Source organism: Lepisosteus oculatus, chromosome 15 (assembly GCF_040954835.1).
Source record: "Lepisosteus oculatus isolate fLepOcu1 chromosome 15, fLepOcu1.hap2, whole genome shotgun sequence".
Classification (NCBI taxonomy): Eukaryota; Metazoa; Chordata; class Actinopteri; order Semionotiformes; family Lepisosteidae; genus Lepisosteus; species Lepisosteus oculatus.
The window spans coordinates 9,459,195-9,473,694 of record NC_090710.1 but is presented as its reverse complement, the minus strand read 5'-3'; positions in this window follow the sequence as shown (position 1 = coordinate 9,473,694).

The following is a 14,500-nucleotide window of genomic DNA, read 5'->3' as shown; positions in this document are numbered from 1 at the left end:
AAGGATCAAAGGACAAAGTATTTTAGGGACTTGTAAACAAAGACAAATCTAAAGAGAACCCTCTTCTTTCATCATGAGCACTGAAGGAGAAAGCCTTCTTTGTTTCCCCATAATCTGTGAGGTGGCTTTTTTCCAAAACCCATTTTCTAGCCACTTCTTCCAATTCAGGTTTGTGGGGGAGAAGGAGCCTATCTCAGCATGCAACAGCCAGAAGGCAGGGTACATCCTAGACAGGAGTGACCAGTCTATCACAGGGCGGACAAACACAAAAACAGACATGCACACACTCACTCACATCAGGGCCAATTTTACGAGAATTCAATTAAACTACAAGTATGTTTTTAGACTGTGGGAGGAAACTGAGGCACCCAGAGGAAACCCATGCAATCACAGGGAGAATATAGACTCCATGAAGTTAGCATTTTAGGTCTGGAAGTGAACTCAGGTCCCCAGTGCAGCCAGATATTGCACTCCAAACATCCTCCAAAATATTGCACTCATCTTACAGATGTTCATCTGACAGACCTTATAAGACTGGTCATCTCTAACTATGACCATAGCATAGTTAGAGCAAGCACTCTCAGATAAACTATAATTAAAGGTGTCATGCTAATGGGTAAGTGTAACCAAACAATTTTGGATTTTTGAGAAAGCAGCATTTTTAAAGGATAGGTCTTTTGTTACATTTGAACTCTGAAATGGATCTTGTGTTTAAAAATTTAAAGGAATAATTTGAGATGTAAATGAATATTAGTCTCATGCTTTCTGGAATTCAGTTAATTTTGACAAATATCTTTGCTCAGTGCAATGCTATTATAATTATATTGTAACTTTTTAAGAATTGTTTTTATCAAGGCTTTTCATCCAGTGTTTGAATAAATATGGAGCGCAATATATTTTGTTGCTTTATTCCTCAATATCTTCCCTCTACAATACATCATCCACATGTGATCTTATTCTTTTAACATATGTACATTAAAAATTAGCTATTCAAACACATTAAAGCAGTTGTGGTTGTGGTAATTTTCACAGTTCTGAGTATAAAAACAACATTGTGAAAATATAAACAGAGGAATTAATGTGCAAATAAAACAAGGTTTGATATTCTCACATTAGAAACAATGATTTCTGTGCATGTATTTTAACTGTGCATACCAGGCATTAGAAACATGAAGAATATGATGAGGTTTATATTAATAGCTTAAATGGTTTATGAGGTTCAGGATGCTTGAAGAAATGAAGCACAGCTTTCTAAGGTACCCTAAATAATTACATGTCTTGTACTCCCACTGTGATTAATTATCTCTGTTGAGGGGATTTCTTATTTTAGAGTCCTCTACAGACAAGAACTAGAAAAAGACATTACACAAGCAACAACTTATCAAAATCAGGTTGACAGAATCGGGCTACCCTGAGACTGTAGATCCAATGCAGCTGGAATTGGCATGGCTAAAATGTATATACTTTACAGCTTTCATATTATGAAAACCATATTATTTTATGTTTACTGAAAATTAATATGTTACAGAGTAAGGAATTTCTGTTCACACTTGCTTCAAAAATAATGTAACACAATATGAATTTAAATTTTGCAGCACGCATAATCAGGCTGAACTTATTGATTTTTATCACAATATTTCTATTGTGCATCAGTCTTTTTTCATGAATATTTGCATCAGGAAACAGCATGCAGGATAGAATACTGTTTATGTCTCCTCTATTGTGTGGATGATACTCTGATACTTAAATATAATCTTTCAATGCTCTGCATAAATTGTTTTTTAAAAGTGATAGAAACCTTTCAGCATATTTGAAAGTAAAAAAAAGCGTACTGAAGGTAAATGTATTGTTTTAGCTATACAGCTACATGAATTACAAGCAATATATTTTCAATTATACTGTCTATATGTTCACAATTTTGTTCAATTACATCACATTTGTATATAGTACTTCATTTGAAGTTGTAGAGATATAACTCAAGAGAGTTGCAACTTGGAACCTGTATCTCACAGTAGATATATCAATTCACTCAATTATTGTAATATAATAAAATTATATTTAATTATACATTGCTAGTAAGAATAGGTGTTCATTAAATGTAGAATTGTTATGATTTGAAAAAAATGGACAGTTATACAATACTGCAATTAATACATTAATAAATAACCTTGTTTCAAATGCTGAATGCTGATATTACTTTCTGAATCTATCTAAATCTGTTTGAACAGTAACAGGGAGCCACCTGTTTCCCAGCAATGAGTTAGTCATACTGTAGTTTTATTGATGTTTAATCAACTTGTGCTTATTCAGCTATACAAGTTAAACCTACCTAGAATACATCTCTTATTAGTAATAAGACCACCTCAGCTAGTTAGTTTCAAAACATATGAATACAGCATGCAATGGATGTGGTGTTGCAAGGATTTGATCATGGATGCTCATGGGTAAGAGTCACATGGTGCCACTCCTTAGACAGCAGAAAATACCACCATACAGTAAGACCACGCCCCTTATTGTTGGGTAAATCAGTGCTATCCATACTACTAGGAGATTATATCACTGCAATATGTTCACCCAACTTTTTTGAAGTAATTTACCTTGAATACAAGCTCCTCAACCAGGCCTGTACTGTCTATACTTTCAAAATTATTTCAAAATTAAGGGCACATCCATTTCAGGTGGATATGACCTCTGGACAGCTGGGTTTGTGAAAGGTTAAAGGAAACATTTAAATGTTCTATGATGTCTGAAAATAGCAAGAGAAAACAGGATGAGGCTTATCTTTGGGCCAGGTTGACGATTGCAATTCCAAATATATATATATTTAAAAATCATACTCAAAAACGATATTAAAATTTCAATTGTTATATTTAATGATCTTTCTAAGGATTAATGTGCTTCTCACCTTGATTTTTAAGCTTCTTAAAGTTCATCAAATGTTATCCTTGAATATGCGATGAGATGGTCCGAAGTCAGGACAGAGCAACTGGTAGATTATCAAATAAAGATTATCCCTTCAGAACCTTAAGAAACACCTTACAAATACATTCTGATACCTGCAGTTTTCACATTTTGTTGCTATAAAGCTTGCAGCCATGTCACTTTGAAGCAGCAATTAATATTTGTTATTTACACAGCCTTACCGTGACAGGTGTTTTCCCTGTGATAATAGCCATCAGGCAGTGTATATAGTTCTATCTTTCTTTTGTCTTGTTAATTCTTGTATTTTTATTGTTAGAATTGTGGTGTTACATTGCAGTGTGGTCAGGTGTCTTGCTGAGAAACTATTTCTGTCATTAATTATTTAAGTTACATGTGAACATAGATTTAGCTTTTTAGTAGGGGTGCTGCTTAATCACATCATGTGTAATAACCGGGTTATTTATTTTTTTGTTAATATTTCATAATATTTGTCTTCCACGTATTTGTTAAATTAGGTATACAATAATATGGGTAATTGATTTTTTGATCCTCTTGTTGAAAATAAGGAATATACTCATGTTAGTTATTGCTATGGATCTATGTGTGATACAATAATATATTGCACAAGAGAGATAAAGAGATTTAAATCCCTAATGTGGTTCATTTGGGGGGAAAGTCAGTTGAGGAGAATGTAAATTGAACACTCCATCTCATATTTCAGAGTTGAAAAGACATAAAGTACGCTGGGCAAACGTCCCGAGATCGAATTCTTCCGCGACAGGGGTACCTTTAAAGCGGAGACGACGGCACCGAAAATTTTTGGCGCGCCCTCTCTTTAAAGCCCTGGCCAAATACGAAGACAGTACGTACAGTTATAATTAAAACGGAATTAAAAACTACACATCCCAGTTACCATGGTGGTGCTTGTGATCATTGCGTTTAACCAACGAAACAGGGCGAAAAATCAGTCACATGACTTTGGGGCAGAGTTTCGAAAGCTTAACCTATCAGCAACAAAGCGAAATTTACACGATAGGCTACCTCAAACTGTCAGTTACACGACTGTGTATGTCGCTTAAGCCACTCCTATTTGGCATTTTAGTTATGGAGGTGAGAAGACGCCCCCCCCCCCTCTCTGGGTGTCTGATTTGCCGCCATGTTTAACCGTCCGTGTCCGAATCGCAGTAGCTACGCGTATGAAATAAAGTTCATCCCAGCTACAAAACATATATATTTTTGTGGTAAGGTGGCGCAAAACATCAGTATTTACTGCTATTAATTACTGTACGATTTATAGTTGAAATCTGAGCCTAGATATAAAGTTAGATATAAAGTTAAAATCTCGACAAAGCAATGTAGGAAATACAGAGAAAATAAATCCTTTCTGACATCTAAAATCAGTTTCGATCAAGGTCTCTAAAACGAACAAGAAAAAGAGGATTTTTGGAGGGCAATTACGCTGTGTTTATATAGGATAAGTGATCTATGAGCAATCTAATTTCTTGATCGTTTAAAACAGTGAAATGTCAGCTGCAAAAGATCGCACCAGAAACAGCACTCTCTCTGCCTGTCATAGACGTTCAGGAAAGGCTGAATGAAGTCATGTCAAGAACAATAATTCGGTGATCAATAATAACAGTTGTAGGACAAGAAACAAAAGATAATGAAAACTTCTTTAGGCTAAAACTCAAGTTCATTCTACAAATTAAGGCAAATGAAAATTCAGGATGTTAAAGTGCTAGAGGTGTAAAAAATACAAAAATGCACATGAGTAAAAAGTTTTAGAAATGGAGCGCGTGTTCCTTTGAAATAAGCAAACAGAAAAAAAGCCATGACTAAAGTGCAGAAGAGGGATGCAGGAACACTTGCTTAGATATACAAAACAAATCACAAAAAGGTGTATGTTACAAAAGAACATGCAAACATGTTCATCATGTACATCAATTTCCCTTCACGATCAATAAAGTCTTATCTATAAACATGAAACAGAGTGAGGAATCAGAAAATTAGCATGCATAAAAAACAGCAATTCTGTCAATAAGCCCTAAGTGAATTAATAGCAACCATGGTTTCATGGAGGGCTTCTCAGATAGTTGGGCACTCAGGTAGATTGCCAGGTGAAAGGATTTGTAAACATACTTTGTTAAAGCAAGTCAGTTTTTTCTGCAACACATAAAAGACATTTTTCCAAGAACGTTTAGCCTTTGTCACTAATGAAACCACTAAATAAAGACATAAATATAGAAATCTTAAGATTTTGTTATTCAATGTTGGTAGCAGGATGAACTGTGCTAAGTGTATATTTTGTCGCAGCTTTGCTGCAAGATGTTAACAGTGAAAAAAGGTATTTAGAAATGAGTTATTTCAAGAAGAAAATGTTCAGAATGATTGCAAATCTAGCAGGATAGAGAAAGCACAGAAAACAGGCAGTTAGATTGATCAGATTAGTATGAAAAGTTATTTAGCAAAGGGAATGAGAAGAGTGACAAACTAGTATGCTTTAGATCTTTTTATCTGAACCAGGGAAAACTGATCATGTTTCTCTATAACAATAATAAAAAACTTTATTTTATATAGCACCTTTAAAAGTGGCATCTCAAAGCAATACAGTAGATATAAAAACAGATATAAGAAAGACAAGCAGTTAGAGGTGCTACCAAAATTAGAAAATGAAGCAGATACAGACACTAAGTCTTCTGAAAAGAAAGGTTCTGAGGTTAGATTTAAATGCAGGGTACGTGACTGATATCACTGGGAATACAAATTGAGAGCTCTGGGGTGCAGCTAGAGAAGACCCTGTCACCCACAGAATGTAGATGTTCTTGAGGACAGCTAGAAGACCAGAGTCAGACGGACAAAGGTGGGGAGTAGACAGATAATAAGCCATATACTGTAGGTACTGAATGAGGATGAGGATTTTGAAGTTGACTCAAAACCTGATAGGTAACCAATGCAAGGACTTGAAAACAGGTGTAATGCATCCCTGATAGGATTCTCGCTGTCATATTCTGAACATATTGAAGATTGCTCAGTGTGGATTTAATTTCCCCAGTGAACAGGATGTGCATTTATTAATTCTAGAAAAAAAAAGCCTTTCTTGATTTCTCTAGTTCTTAGTTTCTCTAGTTCCCTTTAAAATAAACTATTATTCCACAATGCAGAGTATTATATGGACAGTATTTACACATGATATTGTGATTTAAAGAAATGAACACAAGCAGCTTTTCGAGATTTAAGTGTTGGCTGAGTTATTGCAGGATAAAAAACTAGAGATGTTGGTAAGAAGATAATTTTGGGATAGCTGAGGAATACACTGATAACAAGAACACTTCCTAATGGGGTTAGGCATACTTTTGATGAAGATGATGAAGTTAACAGACTGTATGTTTACATAGATACTGAAATGAGGATTGTATTTTAGATTTTGTGTAGTTGCTAGCATTGAACTGTGTGTTGGATGCACATGAATTGAAGGAATGGGCAAACATCGCTGATGCGGATCCACAGAGCCAGCATATTAAGATGTTTATAATTAGAGGCAATTTGTTTAAATAACTAGGTATGGATACTGATGTGCAAGAGAGGTGGAAAGGCTGTTTACTTAAGCCAGCACAATAAAATATTTTATTCTCAGTGAGATGCTGCCATTTCATAGTGGGTTTCTAACACTGTGTATAGTTCAATCCACACAGTGCCTTTACTTCCATCCATTTCTAATCTCTTTATCCAGTACAGAGGATTAGGAGCCTATCCCAGTAAGCAACGGACACAAGGCAGAATACACCCTGGACATAGCACCAGTCCATCACAGGACAGACAGACACAAACACACACACACCAGGGCCAGTTTTCCCATAAACCAATTAACTTACCAGTATGTTTTGGAGTGTGAGAGGGAGTCATATCACACATATGGAGAAAAACCATGTAACCCAGAGAGAACATGCAAACCCCACACACACAGGATGGCAGGAATTGAATCTAGGACCCCAGTGCTCCAAGATAGCAATGCTAACCACTTTGCCACCATTATAAATGGATGGATATCTTAGTTATCTTTCTAGTTCACAGGTTTGCATGCATAATTTAATTTTGAAAGGCGCTTAGACATCAGGTACTACTGTTGTATTTATGAAAAAGAAACAAAACAAAAAGCATACTAACAACTGTGCCATCCTACTCTTTAGTTAATACAATTTATTGTTTATAAACAGTTAACATTGTTAGCAAAATATTTCGAATTATATTTAATTAGTCAGATTTAATGTATATTTGAACAATGAAAATATATTTTTACAAGATGCGGGGGAAAGTGCAACAACTTTGCTAAATTTAATATTGATTGCTAATAGTTTATGCTAAAACCTAACTTTCTTAATTAGGTGTAATTAAAACAGTGAACTAAGTGTAACATACCATTCAGAAATACAATCGAGAATAGTTTTGTGGTGTTTGTATGGATGAAACGTTTCTAAAATGTATAACGTAACAAATTTAAAGACGATTAAATTCTGTAATCTTTCCAATTGTAATGTCATTAGACAGAACAAGAAGTTTCTGGTATGTCTAAGGATGGTATCAAATGTAGTCTAGGTGGTGAGAAAGCTGTGCTTAATGATAATTAAGTGACTTAAAAGTAAAAAGAGATGGTTCATATTGCTTGATTAATTTTAAAAACTAAGTTATAAATGCAGACGCGATCGCTGCCATAAGCGCTCCAGGCAGTAGAACGTTCGTTCTGCACTGCTGCGCTCCGCGCCTCCTCCCTCTCTCGGTGCCGCGCCCCTCTCTGACGGAGCGCAGTGGGCGGTACGCTATTTTCAGAGCCTCTGATTGGGAAAAAAAGACCTGCTGATCAGTTTCACACACCAGGAAGAGAATAGAATGGGATTTTTTCTCTTCGAAACGTGTGTTGTCTTTATGAAATTCGTGTATTTTAAACGTTTAATTAAGAAGTAAAAACCTTACAGTGTACACAGAGATTCTGAGCTGATCACGAGGAAGAAAAATCACCCATTTTTCGCGCATAAAAAGTGGTTTTTAAATCTCGTAACCCATTTTTATAGGTTTTAAAGTCGTGCAATGTCTAAGTTAAGCAGGAACACATCATTATATCTCATTTTTTATTTCTTTTTAAAAAAAATTAAAAATCGTTTGCCCAGCCTACATAAAGCTTAGGTCCAGAAGTCTTTGCAATTTATTTTCCACTGTCAGATAATATTAAGCCAATGTTTATTTTTTACATTACATTTTTGAATTTATTAAAAACATATCTTTGTATTTTGTTTTACCCTTTTTTAAGGTACTTTTTCAAGTAGATACAAGTCATTTTTTAAATGTTGTAGTTCGTCTTGAAAAAATGTTACGAGTACATCATCTATCAACAATTACACAGGTTCTGTTTCCATATTGCGGATTTTGGTTACGTAATAATTATTTTCTAGATTTCACGTTGTGAATATATGATTTGGGCAAACAGAGCCGCAAAGAAGTACATTATAGGTTGTTGTTTTTTTTTGCAGTTTTATCTAGAACAAGCGATGCTTAAACCTTTGTCTGATTCTTGTGAAACTATCCACACGACAGTTACAGTACCTAGGAGTTGACTTCAGTGATGTCACTGATGGGATGTTTCTAAAAATCCATCCTCTGTAAAACGTCTTCTCTAGTTGTCCTGCATATGTATTCGCTAATGAAGCTGTGTGTTCTGAGCCTGGATCTCTACATTTCTGTATGAACCAGCTTAGGGGGCTAAAGACAGCTTGTGTTTAAATTGAGTGTAAGGCAATTTATGCTTCTAAAGTCATGGTCAGCATTTATTATTGTACTGTGCTGTAAACTTGTTCTGTGCCAAGTCACATTATTTTATAGCGTTTTTATAGCGTTATCGAATCCGGTGGCGCTGTGTGTTAGTTTCCTGACTCCCATGTCACATGGTCTGTGATTGAAACCTGTAAAACCGGTTTAATTCGTCACAGCCAGCACTCCAGTTGTAAAGTAGAAGCAGGCGAGATTTCTAGCGAAAAACACCTCCCCCCTCTTCAGGTGTGAGGGTCTTCTGCTCAGAATGAAACGCTAAAATGTAATGTAGGCTCTGAATGGGTTCAATTATGATTTGGGCTTGATTAAGGTCGCTGCCTTTCATCTAAAACCCTACTTGAATCCTTTTAAACTAAAAATCAGTGTTAGTGAGTTCTAAATAAAGAGGTATCCAGGTAACAGTGAAACAGGCAGACAGTCTGGGGAGATCGCCCGTTTTCCATGTAAATAGTTCCTCACCCCTTAGTGTTTCTCTCGATCTCTCTCGGGTCACCTGATCATTAGCTCGAAAGATTTGAGTGCTTTGTGTATATTCTAATGGTAGTGGGGGCAGGGTGTGTGGGAACAGGTTTGGTTGAAATTGCATTGGAGATCTATGTTCTTCACACCTGAAACATTTTTTCCTAAAGCATTTTCTTCGCAGTTTAACCGATCTTGTTACAGCATGTTACAGTTTACTATTATTAACCATATTAATTTTAAGTGCTTAATGTAAAATCTTGTAAAAATATATTTTCATTGTTCAAATATACATTAAGTCTGACTATCATATAATAAGTTAAATACAAAACTAAAGAAAAAATAGGGTTAAATATAATTCAAAATATTTTGCTAACAATGTTAACTGTTTATGAATAATAAAATGTATTAACTAAGGAGTAGGATAGCACAGTTGTATGTTTTTTGTTTTGTTTCTTTTTCATAAATACAACAGTAGTACCTGATGTCTCAGTGGCTTTCAAAATTAAATTATGCATGCAAACCTGTGAACTAGGAAGATGACTAAGATATCCATCCATTTATAATGGTGGCAAAGTGGATAGCATTGCTATCTTGCAGCACTGGGGTCCTAGGTTCAATTCCTGCCATCCTGTGTGTGTGGGGTTTACATGTTCTCTCTGGGTTACATGGTTTTTCTCCATATGTGTGATATGACTCCCTCTCGCACTCCAAAACATACTGGTAAGTTAATTGGTTTATGGGAAAACTGGCCCTGGTGTGTGTGTGTTTTTGTCTGTCTGTCCTGTGATGGACTGGCGCTATGTCCAGGGTGTATTCTACCTTGTGTCCGTCGCTTACTGGGATAGGCTCCAAATCCTCTGTACTGGATAAAGAGATTAGAAGTAAAGGAAGTAAAGGCACTGTGTGGATGGAACTATACACAGTGTTAGAAACCCACTATGAAATGGCAGCATCTCACTGAGAATAAAACATTTTATAGTGCTGGCTTAAGGAAACAGCCTTTCCACCTCTCTTGCACATCAGTATCCATACCTAGTTATTTAAACAAATTGCCTCTAATTATAAACATCTTAATATGCTGGCTCTGTGGATCCACATCAGCTATGTTTGCGGATTCAATTCATGTGCATCCAACACACAGTTCAATGCCAGCAACTACACATAATCTAAAATAAAATCCTTATTTCAGTATCTATGTAAACATATAGTCTGTTAACTTCATCATCTTCATCAAAAGTATGCCTAACCCCATTAGGAAGTGTTCTTGTTATAAGTGTATTCCTCAGCTTTCCGCAAATTATCTTCTTCTTGCCAAAATCTCTAGTTTTTTATCCTGGAATAACTCAGCCAACACTTAAATCTCCAAAAGCTGCTTGTGTTAATTTCTTTAAATCACAAATATAATGTGTAAATACTGGCCATGTAATACTCTGCATTGTGAATAATAGTTTATTTTAAAGGGAACTAGAGAAACTTAGAACTAGAGAAATCAAGAAAGGCTTTTTTTCTAGAATTAATAAATGCACATCCTGTTCACTGGGGAAATTAAATCCACACTGAGCAATCTTCAATATGTTCAGAATATGACAGCAAGAATCCTATCAGGGATGCATTACACCTGTTTTAAAGTCCTTGCACTGGTTACCTATCAGATTTCGAGTCAACTTCAAAATCCTTATCCTCCTTATATACTGTCCTACAACTGTTATTATTGATCTCCGAATTATTGTACTTGACATGACTTCATTCAGCCTTTACTGAACGTCTAAGACAGGCAGAGAGAGTGCTGTTTCTGGTGCGATCTTTTGCAGCTGACATTTCACTGTTTTAAACGAACAAGAAATTAGATTGCTCATGAATCACTTATTCTACAGATGCAGCCATTCAAAGTGTCCGGTACAGACACGTACCGCAGGTAAGATGACAAGGGGTACCGCGGTGCGTGATTGGTTGACCGACAGGGGCACTCGTGATCCGTTGGTCTGTCGTAGAAAGACTTACAGTAAACGTCTTTACTGTGCCCGTTGTAGATATTGAATTTTACCACTGAAGGGAAATCTTAGTAGCTGAGCATAAAAAGAATAGGAGCATACTGTAACGCGTTTGAAGGCCATAAACGATATTAATTTTGGAACGTAAAAATACAGTATATAGCTGGTCTCGGTACTTTAAAGAAAAAAATACACACCAGTATTCCATTTCTCCCTAAAAATTGTAAGCTTCGAAGTCTTTAACTAACGTGATACCGGAGTCAACAAGCATACTTTTAGAATTTAATTAAAAGGGAATATAATATGGAATCGCGTATCTCAAGAATTTAATAACGGTATGATTATATCCGTGTACTGCGGCAGGGCTGTGTAGGGCTGTTTCGCCTGCCTGTTCATGCGAGCTGTCTTGTAGCCTACTGGTCTAGGTGCATGACTACCAACTAGCAGGTTGTGTGTTCAAATCCAGCTGGTGCTGGGCTTTTCATTTTTATTTATTTATTTTTTAATCGCGTAACATAAACATATTACCCTATGCAAACTGTACTGTATACAGTATGTATATGTATATTTAATGTCTTAACTTTGCCCGTTTAATTGAATTAAAAAAAAATATTTAAAACACGAACATTAAGCTGTTTACATCTTCCGCCTGAGAACAGTCACCCGTTGCTACCCAACGCAGAATGGTGATTGGCTGACACCATCTGACACCCCTCTGATTGGAGAAAAAAGAAGTGCTGGTTTGCTATACATACTGTACCAGGAAGAGGATTTCTTTCTATTCAAAACGTGTATTTTAAAAGTTTAAGAAGTAAAAACCTTTCAGCGTACACAGATTTCTAAACTGATCAGGATCGTTATCTTTGTCTTATGCATAATAATGTTCACCGCTCTGTCCAGCAAATTAATAATAAACTTTATTTTATATAGCGTTTTAAACGAATAAGTAATTAGATTGCTCATAAACCTAATCACTTGCTTTTTCTTTTTATTTAGGCTCAGATTTCAACTATAGATCGTATTATTAATAACCATAATAACGACCAACCAACAAAAACAACCGTATAAACATAATACCAACCAAAAACATAGATAACAACCACAATACAAAATCAAATAATCAAACCATTTTACTCTCGCAAAGTCCTCCAATTATCATAATCCCGCCCCTTATGCAAAACCAAACCTTCCTCCCATCCCAGTTTATCCTGTTTATCATAAACAAAATTCACATCAATTTTCAACATAAAGCATTACACAAAATCAGTACCTCAACACTCCATACTCAACAACGATAATTCACAAACAGCCAGAACATGTAACTACACATTCCCAAACATACCTAATTTCCATAGCCCCGCCCCTTATGCAAAACCAACATCCCTCCCCTGTTCTCTCTCTCCCCTGGCAGGGGATAAATAAATAAACATAAACGTTATATTCGATTTATTATATTTATAATAAAATAAATTTATTATTTATTAATACGGGATAAATAAATAAACAACGGGTTTAGAAATGAGTTATTTCAAGATGAAAAAGAAAACATACACGAAACATGGTTTAATTACGACCAGAATCGGTCTTGAGATATTTTTAACTTGATTTACAGTATTTGAGAGGTATGTCTTAACACCGATACTACAGTGCTTAAGTACTGCTCACGTATATGTTTCTAGGTTTATATTATGCATTTCATACGGTCAAAACAGTAATGGGACCCTAAAACCAAGAGTGTGTTAATGTAGCAACTTTTATTGCAGAGAAAGGATTGCAGAGTTGCAGGATTTCTATGTTATAGTTTATTCTGGGATTCAAATGTGGTACTGCTGCTTTGCCATATAAAACTAATCACTGATCAATATTATGCTAATTTGCTTGCCATTTACAAAATAAGCAGAGTGATGTTGTCTTCTGCTGAAGCACTGCAATGCTCCTTTTCACAATTCCAGAACTGCAAAAGGCAATATTCACCAACATAGGCTTGAACTGTTGAACCATACCATATGTTTACTCTATGTTCCTGATACTTGTACATATTTTTTACTTTATAATAAAGTTAAGTACATTCTGTTCATTAGGAGGAGGTAAAAATAATAGGGTGAATGCCAATATCATTAACTATGTTACTTTTTGTAAAAGTTTTGAATGTAACACAATTGGTGCATTTTATTTCAGTAGGTTTTTCTATGACTAATAGGCTCAAACACAATAGTTTTATAATTTAGTTTTCATTTCAGATTCTCTATATGAAGACAAGCCATGTTCCTAACTTCATGCACCATGCCTAAATACTAGATTAACTGAATGTTAGATGTAATAGATTAATTAATATCTAATTGCCTTAACCACCCAATACAGTTCCCATAATACATCAGATTTTTTACAAAATAATAGTTTATTTTTTTAGAAGAGGATTACTTGTATGAACCAGGACCTCATTTAAAAACTTGTGGATGTTTAATAATTTAATTATAAGGTAACCACTATTTAAACACCTGCATATGCTCTAGAAGACTGAATAAGATTTAATTATAAGGCTAAAAACTGAAAGTATTTTTGGAACAAAGGCCCACACATCTTACAATCAAGACAACCATTACTAAAGAATAGATGATAATTCTCATTATGAATAATAACACATTTAAAACTTTCTGGAGATTTCTGCTGGCAGGGAGAAACATACAGAAAATTAAATATGTTCTCTGCAAATTTAATGTTTTCATGAGATGATAGAGACTTCTGATTATAATTTTAAAAGTATTGCTGAATCAACCAACTTATTGGTCAAAGTACGTATTTGACTGCTGAACTTAATTGTAAGCTTTACAAAAAAAACATAAATGTATTTTCATGTGCTCAGAACACATTGATGACAAAAATAGAATAACTTGGAATTAATAAGCATAAAACATATAGAAACCTAAATAGCAATTATGCATGTCAGGCACAGTAGGCCGACTGAAGGGAAGGACCCTGTGCAGCGCTTTCACACCGTGAGAAGCTTAGGCAGAAGCTCCGAGGGTGAGGCAAAGGCAAGATCCAGATCAAAGTCCGTATCCAAAACCGAGAGATCCAGTAGTTGGTTAGGCAATTATCCAAAGGGCTAGATGAAGGCAAGGTCAAAGTCAAAGTCTGTGATCAAGAACTGAGGAATCGCATAGAACAGCAAGCGAGTTTACAGCAAAGTAAGGAGCTCAGAAAGAGAGAACAATACCAGGCCAGGAGAGATGAGAAGTTAGGGTTTAAGTTCTAGGTTAGGTGATTAGGAAGTGTTGTAATTGGTTCATTAGTTGAAGTAGTGG